The sequence below is a fragment of the Mirounga leonina genome, unplaced genomic scaffold (assembly GCF_011800145.1).
Source record: "Mirounga leonina isolate KUSES-001 unplaced genomic scaffold, KU_Mleo_1.0 Mir_170, whole genome shotgun sequence".
Taxonomy (NCBI): Eukaryota; Metazoa; Chordata; class Mammalia; order Carnivora; family Phocidae; genus Mirounga; species Mirounga leonina.
The window spans coordinates 42,805,052-42,825,380 of NW_023270433.1; the positions used below are offsets into that span (position 1 = coordinate 42,805,052).

At 39.2% G+C, this 20,329-nt stretch overlaps 1 pseudogene; it reads right to left on the bottom strand.

Moving 5' to 3' along the window:
* Positions 1–14,970: 14,970 nt before the first annotated feature.
* LOC118018292 lies at positions 14,971–15,066 on the bottom strand (annotated as a pseudogene).
* Positions 15,067–20,329: the final 5,263 nt, after the last annotated feature.

Genomic DNA, 20,329 nt, shown 5'->3' on the forward strand with positions numbered 1-20,329 from the left:
TGACATTATTATTTTTGTTTTATGCAGGCCATGTCTGTTTAGATTATTGCACATATTTATTTCTGCCTTTGTCCATAATTCCTTCTTGAATCTCAGAGTTTCCATCTGGGATCACTTTACTTCTTTTTTTTTTTTTTTTAAGATTTTATTTATTTATTTGACAGAGAGAGACACAGCGAGAGAGGGAACACAAGCAGGGGGAGTGGGAGAGGGAGAAGCAGGCTTCCCGCAGAGCAGGGAGCCTGACGCGGGGCTCGATCCCAGGACCCCGGGATCATGACCTGAGCCAAAGGCAGACACTTAACGACTGAGCCACCCAGGCACCCCTGGGATCACTTTACTTCTGCCCAAAGTACTTCTTTTGGAATTTTACTGTTGCCTAGTGTCACCATTGCTATTGGGTTCCATCTTCTTGACCCTTCACTGTAACCTGTTTCTATTGTTTGTGTGACTAAAGGGTAGTTTTATTGTTTTTGGTGTTTTCAATTAAATCATGATGTGTCTAGGTGTGGTTTTCTTCATATCTATTCTGTTTAGGATTTGTTGACCTTCCTGAGCCTGTGGTATGATGACTTCAGCCAACCTTGAAAATTATCAACCTTTTTTTTTTTTTTTTTTTTTTTTGTGAGTCCATTCCCTCTCTTTTCCTCTGGACTTTTAATTAGATAATATATAAAACTGCCTCAATCTATCCTCAATGTTTCTTAACTTATTTTCAAATTTTTCATACCTCTGTCTTTATGTCCAATATTCTGAAAACACTTTTCCTTCTATCTTTCAGCTCATTCTATTTTCAGTTGTGTCTAAGTTATTCATTGCTGTGTAACCAATTACTCCAAAACTTAGTACTCTTAAGATAACAAACCATTATTTTTCAGTTTCTGAGAGTCAGAAGTCCAGGAGCTGCTTAGGGTATGTGGTTTGGCTCATGCCCTCTCATGAGATTGCATTCAAGCTGTAGGCCAGAGAAGCAGTAACCTGGGGGTGCTAGAAGATCTGCTTCCAGGTTCACTCTTGTGACTGTTGGCAGGAGGCTCATCATGTGGCAGGTTGGCTTCCACCAGAGTGATGATGATGATATAGAGAGAGAAAGAGAGGGAGAGAGGGAGAGAGAAACCCAAAACAGAAGCCACAGTATCTTTTAAAACCTAATCTGAGAAGTACATACCATCTCTTGTGCCATATCCTAATGGTCCCAGAGACAAGCTCTGGTACGTTGTGGGATTGTACCATACAAGGTTGTGAGTATCAGGATGGGGGCTGGTTATTTGGGGCCGTTTCAGAGGTTGGCTACATGGTAGTGAAACCTGTCCATTCTTAATGATAATGATTTTATTTTCCATTTCTGGATATCTGTTTTTTGTTTGTTTTACAAATATGCCTGCTTCTTCTCTTCTTAGGATTTTAATTTCTTTCCTGTTTTTAAAATACAGCAAATACATTTATTTCATATTTTATGCCTGATAACTCCATTGTCTGAAAATTTTGCTGACTGACTGAATTTGCTGCTTGTTGTTTCTTCTGGATGTTACTCAATGTAATTTGATCCCCAATCTGTTTTTTCTTTTAAATGCAACTTTATTTTTCATAGACTTCATCTATAGAAATTCTTTGAGGACAAATTTGGGGCATAGTCTTTCAAAGAGGAATTGCACTTGATTCTTTCAGGTGCCAGGGGGTACTTTTAGCCTAGAACAACTTTAAATTCCTGGCTTGCAGTTTTTTTATATGACCCAGGTAACATAAATTTCGGCTGCAAAACTTCATGAAGATTAGCTTATGTTTATAAATTATGAGAGAAAGTTTCCCCCTCTCAATCAGGGTCAAATGTGAGGTTAGTAAATAAACCCTGAACTAGGTTTATTTCTAGTTTACCCTTATACTCAGGTTAAATGCATTTGGAATTAACATCATGCAGAGGAGTCCTCTATTAGACTGCTCACCTTGGATGGGGCCATGGCCTCATCTGTCCTCTGTGACCTTCAGTGGCGTGAAAACTGAAGCTCAAGTTCACTCACAGCATATGGGCTCAGTGTTCTATTTCCCTGCCTGGGTTCCTAATTTTGCCAAGTTTTTGGCCTCTGACCATAACTCAGTAACTCATCAGTGCATTTTTAAAAACGTATTTTTAAATGCTTATGTTACCCAGTATTTCTGATTATTTTCAGTTCTAATTATCTCTAAATATTTTCAGTATTTCTAATGACTTTCAACTTGGGTTGGTCAAGAAACCTCTTCTCCCATGCTGCTAGAAATGAATGTTCTCCTCTTCATAACTTTCCAAGTTCTGTTGGACTTTATTATGTGTAGCCCAGAATAGGAATACAGTGATTGCCTGATTTTTGACTAATTTTGGAAGATTATGTTGCATAACAATATGCGAAGATCTTGTAGCTTCTTGCTTTCTGGTCTTCTCAGTAGATATTCAAAATTTGTCCAAATTTTGTGGAATTTAGTAAGATTTCTGCAGCAGAATCTGATGGCCTTGGAGAAAATTAACTTCTTTATTTTAGCAAGTGTATATTCTGAAGGTTTGAAAATTTTAGAATAGGCAATTATCTGAAAAGGAATCTAAACTATCATTCTTTCCAAACACAGAATAATGGGCTAATGATGACAGAGAACCTTTTAAACCTATGATTTCTCATTTATTCTTGATACCGTACTTTCTCTTTCTTGGTTCCATCTTTCACATTAAATATCCAATTTTAAATTCTGTTGTCTAATTGATTTAATGATTAAGAAAATGTTCCTGATATTCAGCCTAAATTTTTCTTCCTAATTTATTCCCATTACTCCTGGTTAAATCTTGAGTAACTAGGATTGATGAAGCACTGAGAACTAATTAATTGATTGCAAAGCATTGTGGTATTTTCCAACTCCACAGTAAATTCTCTTAGTCTTAGAAACACTTTTAGCAGTAAACTTCATTGTAAGGCCATTTGTTTGTTGTATTTCTGGGTGTTTTTCACAGACAAGTTAAGTTTAATATTTTCCCCAAAGATGTCACATGTAGGCATAAACTAATATAAGGCTAAATTTTTACTTAGACATTTTTACTTGCTTTTCTGTAGTAGAGTTTATCACATTTGCAGAAAAGGCTTTCAGTCCTAAGTGACCCTCAGAGAACTACATTCTGGATGGGACCTTATGGATACCCTTTGAACATCGTATGACTCTTCCTGAATGTGCTGCCCACTCCCGGGGCATGGCTTACTCATTTGCTTCTTTCTGTGAACTCTTCACACACTCTGCATTGTAGCACCCAGTACAACCCTCTGTATGGTTTTCTTTGCTGACTTTCGTGGCCCCAGTGTGATTAAAGCTCCCTGAACGAGAATCTTCTGACAGCCTCCATTTTCTAAGGACTGTGCTGGAAAATGTAATACTAAGTTTTTAGTTCAGGGCAAAGTGTGCCCTTAGTATTCAGAATGGTGATAGTAGCTTACATTCTAAAATCTGGAAAGACTCCTTAGGGGCAGTGGGGTTTGACCTGAATCTAGATGGTTGAGTAGGAGTTAGGCAAGTGGAGATGTGAAGACAGGGTTTTTTAAAATTTATTTTTAATTTTTTTTTTAAAGTAGGCTGCATGCCCACCGTGGAGCCCAACACAGGGCTTGAACTCATGATCCTGAGACTGAGATTAAGAGTTAAACACTTAATCAACTGAGCCACCCAGGCACCCCAGAAATGAAGACAGGTTTTTTATTTTTTTTTAAACAGGGCACTGACTGTGGAAGTCCACCAAGGCAGGGGCTCTTTGGGAAATTGCTGGTTCTGGAACAAAGGATATGTGAGTGAGGCAGGCAGGGTCAAGGCTCAGAGCATCTTTTGTGCCATAATTAGAACATTGATTTTTACCTTGAGTGAGTCGAGGACTCTATAACCAGAGGGGAGCTCCATAAGTACTCATTGTTGATGATGATATTGACATTTTATATTCTTGTTTAAAAGAAGTGGTTTGAGTAGAAGAAAAATCACTGGGTCTTTTATTTACCACATGTATTTGGTTTGCAAGTTGCTACAGGATTCCACATCAAAAATATTGCTTTACTCCTCCCCATTCAGGTATTTTAAATGTCCAGTTTATGAGAGAAGCTCTTGTGGGAACGCCAGCCACCCCCCACACCGTTTTCCCCCAGATGAGAATGCAGCATAACTTGGGAAAGATAAAAGCCAAACAGGGGCGCCTGGGTGGCTCAGTTGGTTAAGCAACTGCCTTCGGCTCAGGTCATGATCCTGGAGTCCCGGGATCGAGTCCCACATCGGGCTCCCTGCTCGGCAGGGAGTCTGCTTCTCCCTCTGACCCTCCTCCCTCTCATGCTCTCTGTCTCTCATTCTCTCTCTCAAATAAATAAATAAAATCTTTAAAAAAAAAAAAAAGGCATTAAAAGCCAAACAAAACAGTGTGGATTTGACAGTTCTGATATGTACAGTTCTTAGATACTTAGCTGACCTAGAGGGACTGTTAGGCATTGCTTTTCACATCTGTTTGACAGACAGGTGAGGCATATCGCTTGCTCTAAAGAAGGGGATAGCATGAAAAGGGTAGACCTTAGTTCTGGAATTTAAATGTTATTAGTGGTAGGACGGAAATGGTATATATTTTTTTATTGATTTATCAATATCTTTTTTCATTTTCTCTATTAACCTTTAGAAAACACCTTTCTTTTCTTTTTCTCTTTTAAAATATTGTGTGGTACTGAAGTCTGTCTTTTTAGTAGCCTTCTAGAATTTTAAGCATGCTGTCTTCATTCTGATGAGATCTGGGAAATGTTGCCTTGTAAGTGCCTTATCTTGGTACAGTATTGTATTCAAACATGACTGTGGCATTTGTAGAATTACCTCAGAGCAGTGCCCAAAGGATTCTTATGGTGTTTGCCTTTCCCCACTAATGAGCACTGTGTGGGAAGTGAGCAGGGTCAAGGTCATTCAGTAATGTTTTTTGTATAGCTTTTGTTGCTCAATGTGGGATTTAGCTTGATACCCTCAGAATTTATTGGTTGGTTGGTAACTACATTAATAAAGGAAAATAATTTTCTCCCCTCTGGGAGCTCTGTTAGAATCACCGTGAGTTCTTTTATGTGCTGTTAATTTAGCTTTGGATTGGAGGGTTCCCTCCAGCTCTTCCTGACTGCTTACTCAGGTGTGCTGGAGAGGAAAGAAAGAAGGCTTCCACAGAGACTGAAGGCTGAAAGTGGAAGATGAGAGGTGGTGGAGGTAGAAGAGAGGAGGGTGTGGTGGGAGGAAAGGGGGGCAAGTGAAAAATGGGAAGAGAGGGGGGAAAAGAGAAGAGGAGAAAAGAAATTCCTTTTTCCATCTTTCCGTATTTCAGTTAGTAGACACAGACTCATCGAGCAGTGCCTTGGGAGCGTAGAGGAATAAAGGTTGACTTATCACTAAGTAAGGAAATTCAAACTAACTCATGGCCTCTGAAACCGTTTGAGACCGCAGCTGTAAAGAAAAGTAGTCGGACAAAAATACATTGGACACGTGGTGGTAGCATTCATTTGTATGAAGGTAAAATGTATTCATGATTTATGTCCTTTTTGATTAACACCTTGAGATGTATATGTGTACATGCATACACATAGGTTATTTATAGCTTTGTTTTGGCAGTCCTCTGGCATCTCAACCATCTTTTGAAATACTGCGTAAGGTCGAAGAAACACTTCTAAAGTTGGTAATGATAGAAATTAAAAGGTAAAGAAAATGGAGGAAGGCAGTTCACCACAGAGACATCAAATTTTATTTTAATTTTTCAACCTAAAGTTTAACACAAAAGAGAAATCTTTCCCGACAGGATAGGCTAAGGAATATTTCACATCGACTTGCAAGTTATTAACTGGGTTTTTTTGTGGGGGACAGATACCACCTCAGTAACTGTTCCAAATGCATTTACTTTATTTTAAAGGTTGTTCTTTCCATTATTAATGCCATCCTGAATCACAGAGCCATTTATGATGAAATGTACTACTCTAAAAATCCTGTAAATGCATCTGTAATGGTTGCTGATATTTCACTTCATCCTAAAATATACTGTAAATTTTTGGAAGATGTTTTTATCTACTGTATATTCTCTGCAGACTGTTAGAATCCAGTTTATTAACTCTCTGGAAGTTGGAAGCTATGCTTGAATAAAGTAATACCAATATTTGTCAGGATTGGCTCAAATTATGTGTTTTATGAGGTAACAGCAAAATTTCAGATTTTGAGTGTTTTACATCAGTAATGATTCTGGTGTAGGTAGTGTGGACAGGTTTTAACAAGCTTCAGAAGGTTTTATTTGTTTTTTTTTTGTTTGTTTGTTTTTGCTTATTAACGTCAGAAGGTATTTCTCCTAGAGTGTTTGCAGTATCTCCACTAAAATTGGGAAATTTTGCTTAAAGTACAAAAAAAAAAAAAAAGGGTTCAACCAACCTCATAAATTTCAAAACCTACCCGGGTATAAAGATATAGGGAGAAGTGGTGTGAAAAACCTCAGCTGAGATCCCAGAGACCTGAGTTTAAGTACCATTTTATTTTTTTTCTCTTCCTGGCTGGACAGCTAAGGCTGGTCAGTTAACCTCTCGGAGACTTGGTTACCTCAAGTATAAAATAAGGAAGCCGAATATGCTGGTCTTTGCTTCAGGATTTTTAGTGTAGACTAATCATCTTTCTAAAGCAAATGGGGCTCCCCAAGGTTCTCAGAGTAACAAGAGAGTGAATAGATGGTCATATAGTGAGACCTGTTTGCCTGTGTGATGCCAAGACCACTGGAGCAAAACAAAGAAGTAGAAGGTGTTAATCCAGATTGCAGATTTAGATTCTAGGGCCATGAGATGCAAGGCCCGATCTTGGGGCTCTTCCCCAAATCACCTAGATTAGATTTTAATTCATGCTTCTCACTTTACAGATGAGGAAGCTGAGTCCTCGAAAGAACAAGGGGCTTGGAAGTCTCACATACCAGTCACTGGTGGCAAGACCTGGGGCCTGGACTTCGAATCCCCTTGACAGGATCTTATTTGGCAACCCATCTTCCCTTTTCTGCTCCCTTTCAAAACTTGCTGTCAGGAAGTACATCATAACCTCATTTTAGGTGCACATATAAAAGACTGATGAGTCTTCAATTTGTGTGTATGTCTATGTTTGGGGGGAAGCACGATAATGCAGTCTGATTCCTGACAGCAATAAACTGAGAGGGGGCTGGTTTTTGGAGGGCACGTGGGCCTGTTTTCAGCATCTCTCAAATTAGCCCCTCATGCTTTCTTACTTCATCATTATTTCCCCCCCTCCTCTTGCTGTCTAAGTAAAAACAAATTTCTACTCAAGCTTAGTTGAAAGCATCACAGGCTGTGGTCTCCATGTTTTCAGAATAAGAAGACCAATCATTTATTTATTTAACAAGGATTTATTGAAGATCTATTATCTACAGGTACGGCCTGAGTCCTGAGGTTAACAGCAATGAGCAAGATTGGGTTCCCGACTTGTTAAATTTTCAGTCTAGTGATAGATGTCCTCTTGGTCCCTTGGCCTAGTAGAAGAGAAATCAGCTATGAGAGACGTGATCAGGAGTTCCTGGGCGAGTCTTTGTCACCTTGTTTTTCTCATCTGCTCTTTTCAGAGACAGAAGTTGTTTTAGGGGGTATAAAATAAAAGTAATGGCAGAATTCTTTCTCACTATGCTTTTTCTTGATGTGTATTCTAAATATCAAAGATTTTTCTAAAAGAAATGACTTAATGCCTTCTTCCTGATTTTTTGCAGGGTCTGTTGAACCTAAACTGAAGAGCACAAAAGTGAGCATCTTAGGAAACTCAAGACTCAAAAGGGATATGTAAATATTCCATATGCAAAGAAAAGCACCAAACAGACTGCATCTGGGATATTTTCAAAACCCACAGCCCACAATCTTTGTTACTGCAGTATTTTGGTACTGTTTCAAACAATTTCTTCCACCTTGTATAATCATGGCACTGAATAAATGTTCAACAGTAAAACAGTTACTGCTTTTCAGCTCCAGGATGGCTGTGTTTCAGAACTGAGAGAAGAGTGTGCCTCCTGGATGAAAGGTGTAGTATAAATGCAACTTATTACCATTTTAGGCAGAATTCCCAGGCTGGCATTTAGCAATTAAAAAAGCAAAGCTAAACAAGCCCAGGAGATCAACATTTCCTTTTCTTCCAACCCAAGATGCTCAGCTATTGTGGACAAAGAAGTAGAAGGCTTCGCTGTCCTTTGTTGACTCTCTTTGGAGCTTCTAAAGCAGCACAGGGGGGAAGTGAGAGAACTATTTTTTCGTTTCCATTAAGCAACAGAGAGTTTAAATGAAGAGGTACAAATGGCTCTTTCAAGAATTTGTCAAAGCAGAATTCACATTAGAAAAGATTTACTGATTTTTTCCTCCCATTTGAATGATCTCTCTTGATATTTCCAGGTCTTTATCTTCTCTTCAGAGTACTCTGACCTGGGCTTAGCTTTGCAAGGTGCATGGTTGAGTGGGAGATTAGCTTCATAAGCAAATGTAGATTTAGAAAAATATACTTCTGGGAGAGCATGGTTTAGTAAAATAGACATTTCCTGAACTCAAAGAAAAGAGACTCAACATTTTCAAAACATCCTTTACTGGTGATTTCTGAGTGATGGGTGAAAAGTACTTTCCTCAGAGATATACATTCTTCTTTGGATTCGGGACTTTGCTATGAGAATAAACTTTTCTCCCAAATGTTGTTAACTTTAAATATTCAGTATTGATTTCTACTTATTCTCTCTCCCGAGTTCAAAGTTATGCACCCTTCGAGTAGTTTGTAAGGTATCTGTACTTACAAGGAAATGTGAGGTCTCCTTTCCAGGGACTGCTGTAATCTCTTTCTCTAATTCTGTCCATATACTGAATCTAAGAACTCTAACCTTAAGGCCAAGTAATTTACCATTAGTGGTCTGTGTTTATTGAAAACACACCCACAGAGAAATGACAATGATTGTTGTCATCAAAACTAGTGCTTTGATTATAAGTGTAAGAACCTAAATTTCTCTCGAACACATTTTAAAACTCTTTATCTATGAAATTTCTCAGCAATGAACAACAACAGAATGGAAATAGAAATATGTATTAAGCCCACGGAAAAAAAGTCTTTCAAATGAAGACCCTGTTATCTTTTTAACAGTTTTGTTCTTTCTGTGATTTACTAGGTACCGTAAATGTGAACTTAAGGTTTCAATTCTTCCTCCAGTCTCAAGTCCAGGTGCTTTATTTGATGTTCTTCCTGGAGGGCCCCAACCCAGCACACCGCGTTGGAGAGTTACATACCCGGAGAAAGGCACAGACAAATATTCGGTTACAGTTGTTACTTTACAATCAATACTTGTTATTTGTCTGTTGATCTAAGGCTAATGACAATTAGATTGAACAAAGCAGGTACTGGAGGACATTGCACACGCTAAAGCCACTGCATGATGCCAAAACGCAAAATTCCAAGGCTAGCTAGAACCATTCTATATGACATTGTAATGATGGTCACATGACACCACGTATTTGTCAGAAGCGCACAGAACTTTACTGCACAAAGAATGAGCCTTCATGTATGCGAATCTAAACAAATCATTTAGGAGGTCAGAGGATCGAGTATGGGACAAAAGAATCTAACACCCTTACATATGTAGGCAACAACATCACTAAAGTGGCGATTGGGGAGTGGGGGGTTGGGAGGTTGGGGGTGGGGAAGGTGCTGCCAATACCCAAGTCAGGGACTTCTCCTAAGAGATGACTGTGGGCACCACGGACATACACAGTGTCTTTTGAGCAACACCTGTATTGAAATCACCTGTGTAACTTTTCAGTTCTATTTTGAAATAAGCGTGAAGCTATCTTCGTTTGCAGAGATTCTGAGTCAGTAGGAGTTGTGTGGGTCATTTATTGAAGAGGTCAGTGAATGTTAATATAACAAGAACCTAATAATAATCACACAGAAGCTTAATATCCATACAGGGGTGGGATGAATTATGCAGCAAGAGTTTATATCCGTTTCTTCTTCCTTTTCAGCTGGGTTTCAACCAGAAATCTATGTGAGTTACACATTCCCTAAGGCTGAATTGACTTGTTTATGTAATTGCCCTTTTTCTTCTTCAAGTTAAAATTTTTATGATGGAAAATACCTTTCTCCTTATTCCGTATTTTTCCTTCTATCAGGCAAATTTCTGCATTAGACTGCAATAGTTGTGGAACAGGAAAAAAATGTATGTTTTCAATTTTTGTTATAAAAGCTATATTAAAAAAGCTTTTTGATATATGGGTGCTGGTCCTTATAAATAATATATGAGAAATTAAAGAATTCAGACACACTGGGAATTTGGAATAGTTAGAAATGTGAAATATGTAGGGCTCCATTAAATGATTTTGCAGTGCTAGGAGGTCATAAAGATGATTAGACCCCTGTCTGTGTGAGCTTCATGAACCTCCCCCTCCTGGTTCTGGTGTTAATGATCCTAGTTGTTTGCAGTGGAATTTATATTATTTTAATGATGAGATCAAGGGGGAATTGGGAGGTAAAGGTCAAAAATACTGTAACATTGGGCAGTGCCTCTTCCGTAAAATCTTACCAAAACTTTTCCTGCCCTTAGTAGTCTTGAGGTGGGGTTTTAATTGGGACCACAGGTAAGGCATCATGAGATCAATTAAACCTCCAAAACTCTGTGCATCCAACTGGCCTATGATTGTCCCTGTGATCTGTAGTAGCCCCAAGGGGCCAAAGGAGAACAGCTCTGGTATTAGCCTCAAAACCATCTCTGGACTGTCCTAGGAGATACTGAAACAGCAGTTTGAGTCTTCTGAGAACTTTTCATTTATTGACACCTTGGTGTATTATGAGAAATTGCATTCATGTGATGGTATCCATCTCCATGAAATTGCTGTAGAGTTGTGTTCTTGGCAATGAATATATTTTTCGTAAATACACATACACATGCACACAGTACAGTACTAAAGAGTCACAAGTGTTTTGTACTACATTTTAACTTCTACATATGGGAGTGACTTTAGGAAATCTATTCAGGAAATCTAATTTTACAGTGAGGAAATTGGGATTCCAGCTAGCAACACAATGACAGTTCTTCTTCCCATTAGAATATGGGAAGGCAGGGGTTGAACCCCCAGCACAGTGCTCTTTCTGTGATAAAACATGGCTATATGGATACAAAGATACAGGTATATACCTGTAACACAAAACTGCTTAGAAACATAATATCCAACAAATCTAGTATGAAACAAAACTCACTAATTCTATCTTGAGTCTAAGTTTTTTTTAAATCATTTTTCTATACTGAACTCATACATCCCATAAATAAAAACACTTTAAAGGCCAGATACTTTTGATTGCTTAGTCATAACCGACAAAAAGAGGCTTGAACAAATGCCTTCATTTCATACATTTTGTGTAAGAACATTTTGTGACCTTTATCATACCTACCACAGAGCTTTGCCTGTGAATAGTGCTCAGTAAATCTGTGTTCGTTAATTGAAGGGATGAAACACGGGCATCTCTCAATTTATTGTCAATGAGTGAAAAATTTTTCTCATTTCATCACAGAATTATATGGAGCTGCTATGTGGATGATTGCATCTCCATGTGTTTAAAGGAAAATGTAAGGAAGTTATATCATAATGAATGCCTACTAAGTGCTAGTGACTTTATATCGATTGTCTCATTTAATCCTAAGCACATCCTTGCACCATAAGAATATAATCTCTGCTTACAGGTCCGAAAATTGAGCCTTAGGTCACATAACAAGAAGGATCATGGTCAGGGTTGGAACCAAATTCTGTATGACCACAAAGGCCATCATTTCTCATACTATAGTCAAATCTGATACAGAAAAGAGAGCTATTTTAAAATGTCTAAGTGCCTGGGTGGGACATGAGGAGGAGGGGAGAAAAAAAAAAAAGCAGAGTCAAATTCCCCACAGGTCAGTTTTTCATTCCAAATGGTGCATGTTATTCTTTCTTTGCCTGACTTCACAGTGCATCCCGATACTGTGCAAATCTATTCGTCTCAAGACATATGGAAAGAGTTTTATGTTTTAAACAATTAGACTTGACAGCACTATTGTTTCTTTCTTATTTAATATCCTTCAGCCCTGGAGCCCAGCCAGAATCTGTATTCTCTCTCCAAATTTAATTCCCATTCCTCGTACATATCACTTAGTTGTCGGGAGACAGTAACTTAATGACATTTGTTCCTGTGGCTTAAGAACATCTGGGTTATGTCACTTTTTAGCAGACCTGCTTAGCTCAGAGGGAATAAAGTTCTTTGTCTCATGATCTTTCAGGGCCCTTATTATTGTTGATTTTGTTTTCCAGAGCCTATGTTGTTCTGTAAATGTCACGAGATGACAAGATTTCTAGGTATTAATTTGTTTCTGCTCAGAGAAGGATGGTAGTTATAAACACGAAGGAACAGGGAACAAGGATATTATAGAGGGGGAAACTAGCAAAGTCATAGTTGCCGGTGTGTAACTTGCTGGTTTGGCAAGCTTAAAACTCCAAGGGAAATGAAAACAAGGGTTATGTAGTGGGGGAAAAAAAAAGGCGTCTCTACATTTTGTGTGATTTCGGTTCAACTCAATTCAATCAGTTCAGTTCAGTTCATGAAATATTTCTTTAAGCCTTGAATGAAGAGCAGGTACTATCCTAGATGCTGAAACAACTTAGATTTCTTTATGGCTTTGTGTGGCCAAGCAAAATAGAACTAATAATGTGGGTAGTTTTGAGAAAGTCACTTTACCTCCCTGGGTCTCAGTTTCCTCATCTGTTCAATGGTGACCTCTTGCAATCACTCACATTTGGTGACCTTCCTTATGGCACAGCTGTGCTATAATTAAAAGAGCACTTGTTTTAAAATTGGCAATTCGTATTTTAGTCCTGGTTCTGCTACTATTTGGTAAGTCCCCCAGCTCTTTTTGCATGTTATCTAAGAGGTTAGACAAACTGATTTCAAAGGTTCTCTTTTTACTGGATAGCCCTGTGAGACTGGACTTTACCTCCTCTGTCCGTATTAATAGCTAGCATAGAGTAAGCAAACAGATTATGGGGATGGTGTTGATGCTGTTGAACCCAATTATTATTCTTTCCTCCACAGTGGTATACTGTATGGTCAGTAATCTGTGACCACACAGATAGGCAACCGGTTCCCCATGGCAGAAAACATGGCCCTGTGACTGAAAGAAGAATGACTTTGGGCGCCTGGGTGGCTCAGTTGGTTAAGCGACTGCCTTCGGCTCAGGTCATGATCCTGGAGTCCCTGGACTGAGTCCCGCATCGGGCTCCCTGCTCGGCAGGGAGTCTGCTTCTCCCTCTGACCCTCCCCTCTCATGTGCTCTCTCTCATTCTCTCTCTCTCAAATAAATAAATAAAATCTTTAAAAAAAAAAAAAAAGAAGAATGACTTTTAAAGTCAAAAATTTCAAGAAATGAATATCTCTTTGAATAGCAGAGAAGGTTCTGGCAAGATTTTAATTGGTGTGGGGTTTAGGTTTGTCAGCTTGCAACAAAGAAATATTTCATTGAACCAGACTTTGTTGAGCTCGGTTTGAACATCTATTACCATTCACTGAATATTGTAGCCTCCCTCTTTGTAGTGCCTTTTCCACACAAGGATGCCCCAACTGATTGACATCAATCAATCAAGCTTCACCATGTGACTTGCCCTGGCCAATAAAATGTGAGGAGGGAATTCGATGTGCCATTGCTGCTTGGGAGTTTTAAGAGAGGCAGTGAACAATCATTGTGTTCCCTTTCTCTCTACCACGAGATCAGCAATGTCCCAAGGTGTAGGGCATCCATCAACTTGGCACTCAGCATGAAAACACTGTGGAGCCATCCCGTGATTATTTTAGTGTGATCAAGGACTAATCTTTTGTCATTGTAATCCACTAACATTTCTTTGTCCATTGCATTATAGTCTAGTCCCCGCTTGCTCGTAGTGCTTACTACTGAAAAATAAAGTGGGGAGCGAGGTGAATCTAACCTTGGGTCCTTTATGGATATTTCAGTCAGGCAAAATGTTATAGTAATGTATGGTGTGTATTACTTAGAGGAAGTGTGCATTGCATACATATATTGGGGTAAGCAAACCTGACCTTGGGGGTCAGGGAAGGCCATCTTGATAATATGCATTTAAGCTGACAGCTTATAAATTAATAGCAATAAAACTGGCTGAAGGCCAGGAGGAGGAAGAGGGTGTTGCAAACAGAAAGAAAATCACAGGTCAAGGCATAAAGGCAAGAAAGCTCACGGGAGTTGAGGAACTCATTGTTGAATATGGCCGTGAGACAGGGTGAAGGGGAAACTGAGAAGGAACATGGCCGGTGAGATAACATCAATAATAATAATAATAGTGAGCATTTATTAACTTTGTGCTAAGTGCCTTACATATATTTTCCTCATGATTATTATCACCATTTTATACAAGAGGAAATTGATCCAGAAAGAGGTTTAATAACTTGCCTGGAGCCACACAGCGGGAATGTGATTTTATCTGAAGGGCAATAGGAAATCACTGAATGGTGTTACACAGGGGAGCCTCATGATCAGATTCACATTTTAGAAAGATCGTCCATCTGCAGTGGGTTCCCAAATCAAAATCCCAGTCTGGTGGGAGGAAGTGTGGACCTCCATCTCTGCTGTTCTTAACAGTGTGACTCCATTGACTAAGGCAGTCAGGAGGAGAGGGAAGATGATTGCCAAAGCACTACAGAAAAGGTTATTTTATTTATTTATTTATTTAGTTAGTTTTTAAAATGCTTTTTAAAAAAAATTCAGGCACCTGGGTGGCTCAGTTGGTTAAGTGTCCGACTCTTGATCTCGGCTCGGGTCTTGATCTCAACAGTTGTGAGTTTGAGCCCTGCGTTGGGCTCCACACTGGGCATGGAGCGTACTTCAAAAAAAAGTTAAAATATTTTTAAAAAAATTTAATAAACTTTATTATTTTTTTTAGATGAGAAAATATGGAATGCCTCATGAATTTGCGCAGGGGCCACGCTAATCTTCTCTGTATATTATTCCAGTTTTACTATATGTGCTGCTGAAGAGAGCATAGAAAAGGTCATGTTTGGAAGGAGTAAGAATGGTATATGCAAGAAAAAAATATATTGTGGGTCTCCAGAGCATTAAGATTTGGGTAATAGTTTTAATAACAGTATAAATACAATAAATTGATGCCCCAATGAGCTCTTGTACCTAATTCAAATAATGGATATGGTATCACATCAATATTTTGAGCATTTCAATTTACTTTTGACCATAAGGCAGATAATTTAGTGGGTAAATTGAAGACAGAACCAAAAATCTTAAATTTTATTTATTTATTTTTTTACGTAGGCTCCATACCCAGTGTGGGGCTTGAACTCATGACCCTGAGATCAAGAGTCCCATGCTCTAGTGACTGAGCCAGCCAGGCACCCCAAAGCCAAAAATCTTTAAAGCAGATTGCATTAGGGGTCTGTGTATTCTTCCCTACTTGTTTACCAAGGTTGAATAATAGTGCTCACAATCTGTGTTTCTCTTTGTCATAAATAGAGAGACATACAGACCAAGAGGGGAAAGAGTCCTTCCTAAATGACAGGAACAGAGCTCTAACAGTTGTTTTCTCTGAGTTGTGTGGTATCCATCAGAAGCCTCTGGAGACCTAGGCCTGACTGAAGAGGTCCCCAAGTCAAGATGCCAGGGACTGTGATTAGTATGAATGCTCTTCAGTCTTTGTAGGATCCCTTCTGTTTCAGCAGAATTCACAGGAAGAATTGTGGGTAATTTTGACATTTATGGTTTGTGTCCTTTAACCTTCTCTATACACTATCCCCAGAACCCCGACAGGTTCTCTTTTTCCTTTCTTTTCTTTCTTGTTCCCCTTCCCTGCTGACTCCCTTTTTCCTCTTTTAAAACAGACTGCAGAAAATAACATGCTAGAAATGAGCTGACTGCCAATATGCATGAGAAGATTTATTGCAACCGAGAAAGGATGTTATGAGACATCGCATATATTAATCTCTCCGTTTTGGTCTATAAAGACCCGAGTTTGGCTACTTTCACTTATATGCTTTTAGGGAGATAAAGCTAGGTCAGAACAGGAGATGTGGGGGGGTGATAGGCAGAGATTTACAGCTCAAGTGTCTGGGAATACAGGTTGGCTTTGCGATTGTGGCTTCTCCTTGACAGGCACAGGCATTCCGGGGCTGGCTCCTCCGGGGTTTTTAACACCGCTCCTTGCAGACCAACTACCCGGCCCAGGGAAGTTGTCAGAAAAGATCAGTGCAGGTTTAGGGATGGTTTTTTGAAGTTTTCCTGAAATAACCAATAATGAGTTGCAGGCTTTGATAGCTCTTTTTATAGATCTTGCAGCAGCTGGATCAAAATCTAATGAAGATGTTTGCAGTTGACAATGGCAGGCCTGCACATTTCTATCCTATTTCTTGAGTGCGCAAAGGCATTTCATTTGGGAACATGAAAGGCATATTTAGTGACAACTGATGGTTCTTTGTTTTTTAATTCCCAATAATGTCTTCAGTAAGTGCTTTTGTTAACATTTTTGCATTATACAATAGGTGACACAGGAAGATAATCGGTGTGCTGAAAGCAATTAAAGAGTTTATATCCAACTTGTTCTGCCTATTAAATGGATCCATTCGGCATAGAAGCACATTAGCATCTTTACAGTGGAATGATTGTAGAAATAGGTTATTCACGGGGCCTGTGCCTCTTCCTCCTGCTGCAATAAGACATATCTTCAAGATTGGAGAAAAGGAATGAGCCATTTTTCTCCCCTTGGAACTGTAAACAGAAGTAAAACTATTAATAGATGCTGTAGCTAATCCCAAGAAGCTGCAACCGAGAGATTAAATAATGTCGGGAAAAGAGAAAGACAGAATGGAGGGAGGGGAGGAAGGGAAGAGAAGGCAGGGAGGCCAGTTCCCTGATTACCGTGCTACATTAGACAAGGACAGACTGAAGGACTCCAGCTGATCATAGGGGGGACAGTTCGTCTAATAGGGGACTCCTGTTTTCAGGAAAGTAAATATCACTTCACCTATTGCTTGAGAGCTGTTCTAATGGGAAGACTTATTTATTTATTTATTTATTTATTTATTTATTTATTTAATTATTTAATTTTTAAAAATTTTATTATGTTATGTTAATCACCATACATTACATCATTAGTTTTTGATGTAGTGTTCCATGACTCATTGTTTGCGTATAACACCCAGTGGTCCATGCAGAACGTGCCCTCTTTTTTTTTTAAATTTTTTATTGTTATATTAATCACCATACATTACACCATTAGTTTTTGACGTAGTGTTCCATGATTCATTGTTTGTGCATAACACCCAGTGCTCCATGCAGAACGTGCCCTCTTTAATACCCATCACCAGGCCAACCCATCCCCCCACCGCCCTCCCCTCTAGAACCCTCAGTTTATTTCTCAGAGTCCACAGTCTCTCATGGTTTGTCTTCCCCCTCTGATTTCCCCCTCTTCATTTTACCCTTCCTACTATCTTCTTTTTTTAACATATAATGTATTATTTGTTTCAGAGGTACAGGTCTGTGATTCAACAGTCTTACATATGTTTTATTTTTTAAGTAGTGGTCAAGATGATTTGAAATATGGTTTGGATGCCATGGAGATGCAGCTGAGCCTAAAGGGGCGAATGGACTTTGTGAGCAAAAAAATGTGTTTTGTGTTTAAAAAAAACCCCAGAGAAGTGGGAGGCCTTTGGGTAAGTTCACCATTTGAGACTGGGACCTCATTTGTATTGCTACATAGAATGGATTATAACTCAGGGATTGGGATGTAATTAAATCCTGTACCTGGCATATTTGAAATGATTAAATGTCCCCAAGTTTTGTTCCTACTAATACTCTTGGACTTTTGTTCATCTTCTCTTCAGTATATGCATGCTGACGGAGAGGCATTATGAGTCAGCATCTCTGCTGAAGATCAGCACATCTCTTCCTATTTTCACACAAGCTGTGAGGTTGGTATTACTGATACAATTTAGTACTACTCAAACTGTGGTCTGTGGACATCATCATCATCATCATCACCATGACTTGGAAACTTATGAGACATGCAAAATCTCTGGCTCTACAAGCAGACCTAATATATCAGAATCTCCAAGGGAGGGCCCCTGGAATGTGTTTTAACAAATAGGGACTGAGTTAATATCTCCTCCAGCTTAACAAGCCCTACAGGTAATTGTTCTGCCCACTCGCATTTGAGAAGCAATGTTTTATTGTTGGGAAATCTGCAGCTCAGAGTGTTTGGGTGTTATGTTAAGGTCACACACCTTCAGAGAAATGGAATTGAATACTGACTTAGGATTCTTATTGTGTCTCAAGCTGGGATCTTTTATAGAATCACCGAAATACCTGGTCACCCCTCCTGGGGTCAGGAGCATGCTTGGTCTCTGGGGATGGTCTTTCATTAGGGATTGTGACTAAGGATGCTTGGCATCTATGACTGATTTGAGCTGTTGTTTCTCTGCTAAAAGATAAATTCTATTGTCTCTGCCAATGCAGTTAGCTTCTGAACCAGGCCCGACTGGCCACCCTTCTGGTGTTTAAAGAGACAAGGGAAGCTCAGACAGTGACTGGAAGGTGGGCCAAAGGACGAGTGTGTGGCACCCATCTATTTCACCTACAGAAACACTGAGGAGAGACCTGAATGTTGATCATCTCTCTACATTTTTATATCTATTAAGCTCTGGGGTGGGTGGGGGGGGGAAGAATAGTTTCTGGCATGTTATAGGAATAATCAAATTTATTTGTGATCGCAGATCACTAAATATTAGCAGCAAATTGATCTAGATCAAGGAATTCATTGGATGCATGAGAATATAGACCAGCACATGGGGAAGGAGGCTTATTGATGTCTGGCCCTGCTGACTGTCATTCTCCATGCTTGAATAAGCCTTAGCTCAGGCCTTTGGTATGCAGGCTGTGTTGTGTCTCAGAAAGAACCGGATACTCATTAGGATAAGACTGCTTTACTGGCATCATTTTGCTTTCTCTTTACCCATTTTGCCCTCTTTTTTGATAGCATTTGGAAGTCATGACCCAGAACTTGAAATATGATATTCACTCAATAAAGGCAGGGTTTCAAAACAAAATTAATGCTGTTATTTGGCAGCTGATATTGTGATGCAAGGGTTTCAAGGAGGGAGTCTGTTAAAGGGAAGGAGCTCTAGCATCTTACAGGCTGAGGTTCCGACCGTGGGTCTGCCATTTGATAGTTTGTATGACCTCAGGCCTGTTGCTTTTAACCACTCCGTATCATAGTTTCCTCCTGTAAAATTGGGAATGTTTTATATGTCATAGAGTGATTACATGGATTAAACATGGGGCAACCATATAATCGGTTTGCCCAGGACAGTCCAGGTTTACACTTGCTGTCTTGAGGTAATTATTTACAACATTTCCTTTGACTCTGAAAGTGTCCTGATTCGGATGATAAACTATATAGTTATACTCATTAAATAATATAATGTATGTAATGTGTCATGTCCCATCAGTATTCAGTAAATGAGAGCCATCATTTGAAATACTGCATCTGGAAGCCAATTGTATCTTCCCACTAAACTAGACTTAGTTTTCCTCCCTGGAAAATGAATGGTAAGACACTCAGGGCTGTGCCTATCTGTGCTGGGGGGGTCTTTGCTTCTCTGTGCCCCTCCTTTAGTCTGTGCCACCTCTTAGGTCAGAAACAGCAAGAGCCTGGGGCAAAACTCACTGGTCACTTCTGCAGAACCAAGTGTTGCTGTCACCTAGGGATCACTGGATCATTGGTAGTGTGTTTTGGAGCTTTTAGAAGAAAACTTACAACAGGCAGTATATTACATTTATGAGTATTCTCTAATGCCAGGTGCTCTAAATCTTTTGAAATCAAGGTGGGAGGTATTAGTGCCATCTTACAAATGAGGAGTCCCAGACTCAGAGAAGTTAAGAAATCATACATTTGGTAGGAGGAGAAGCTGAGTTAAATTCTTTTTTTTTTTTTGTCTCCTAAGCTCTTTCCACAATAATGCTCAAATGCCATTAATGAGGAGCAATTCTAACACCACATGAAATGATGAGTAATACCAATCAGTTCAATATCATTCTTGGCTTCCTCTCATTGGCAGGTGGAATGGAAACACTCTGCCACAAGGAGGGAGGATATTTCTAAAACCAACCTGCCACTTCTTTGATCTTAATGTTTCCCCCCATATGCCCATCATAGATACAGCTTTTCATAGATCATCGAACATCCCAGATAGTAATTGCTGCTATCTTGCTGCCTCTGCCAAACATTCCAAAATTAAGATTATT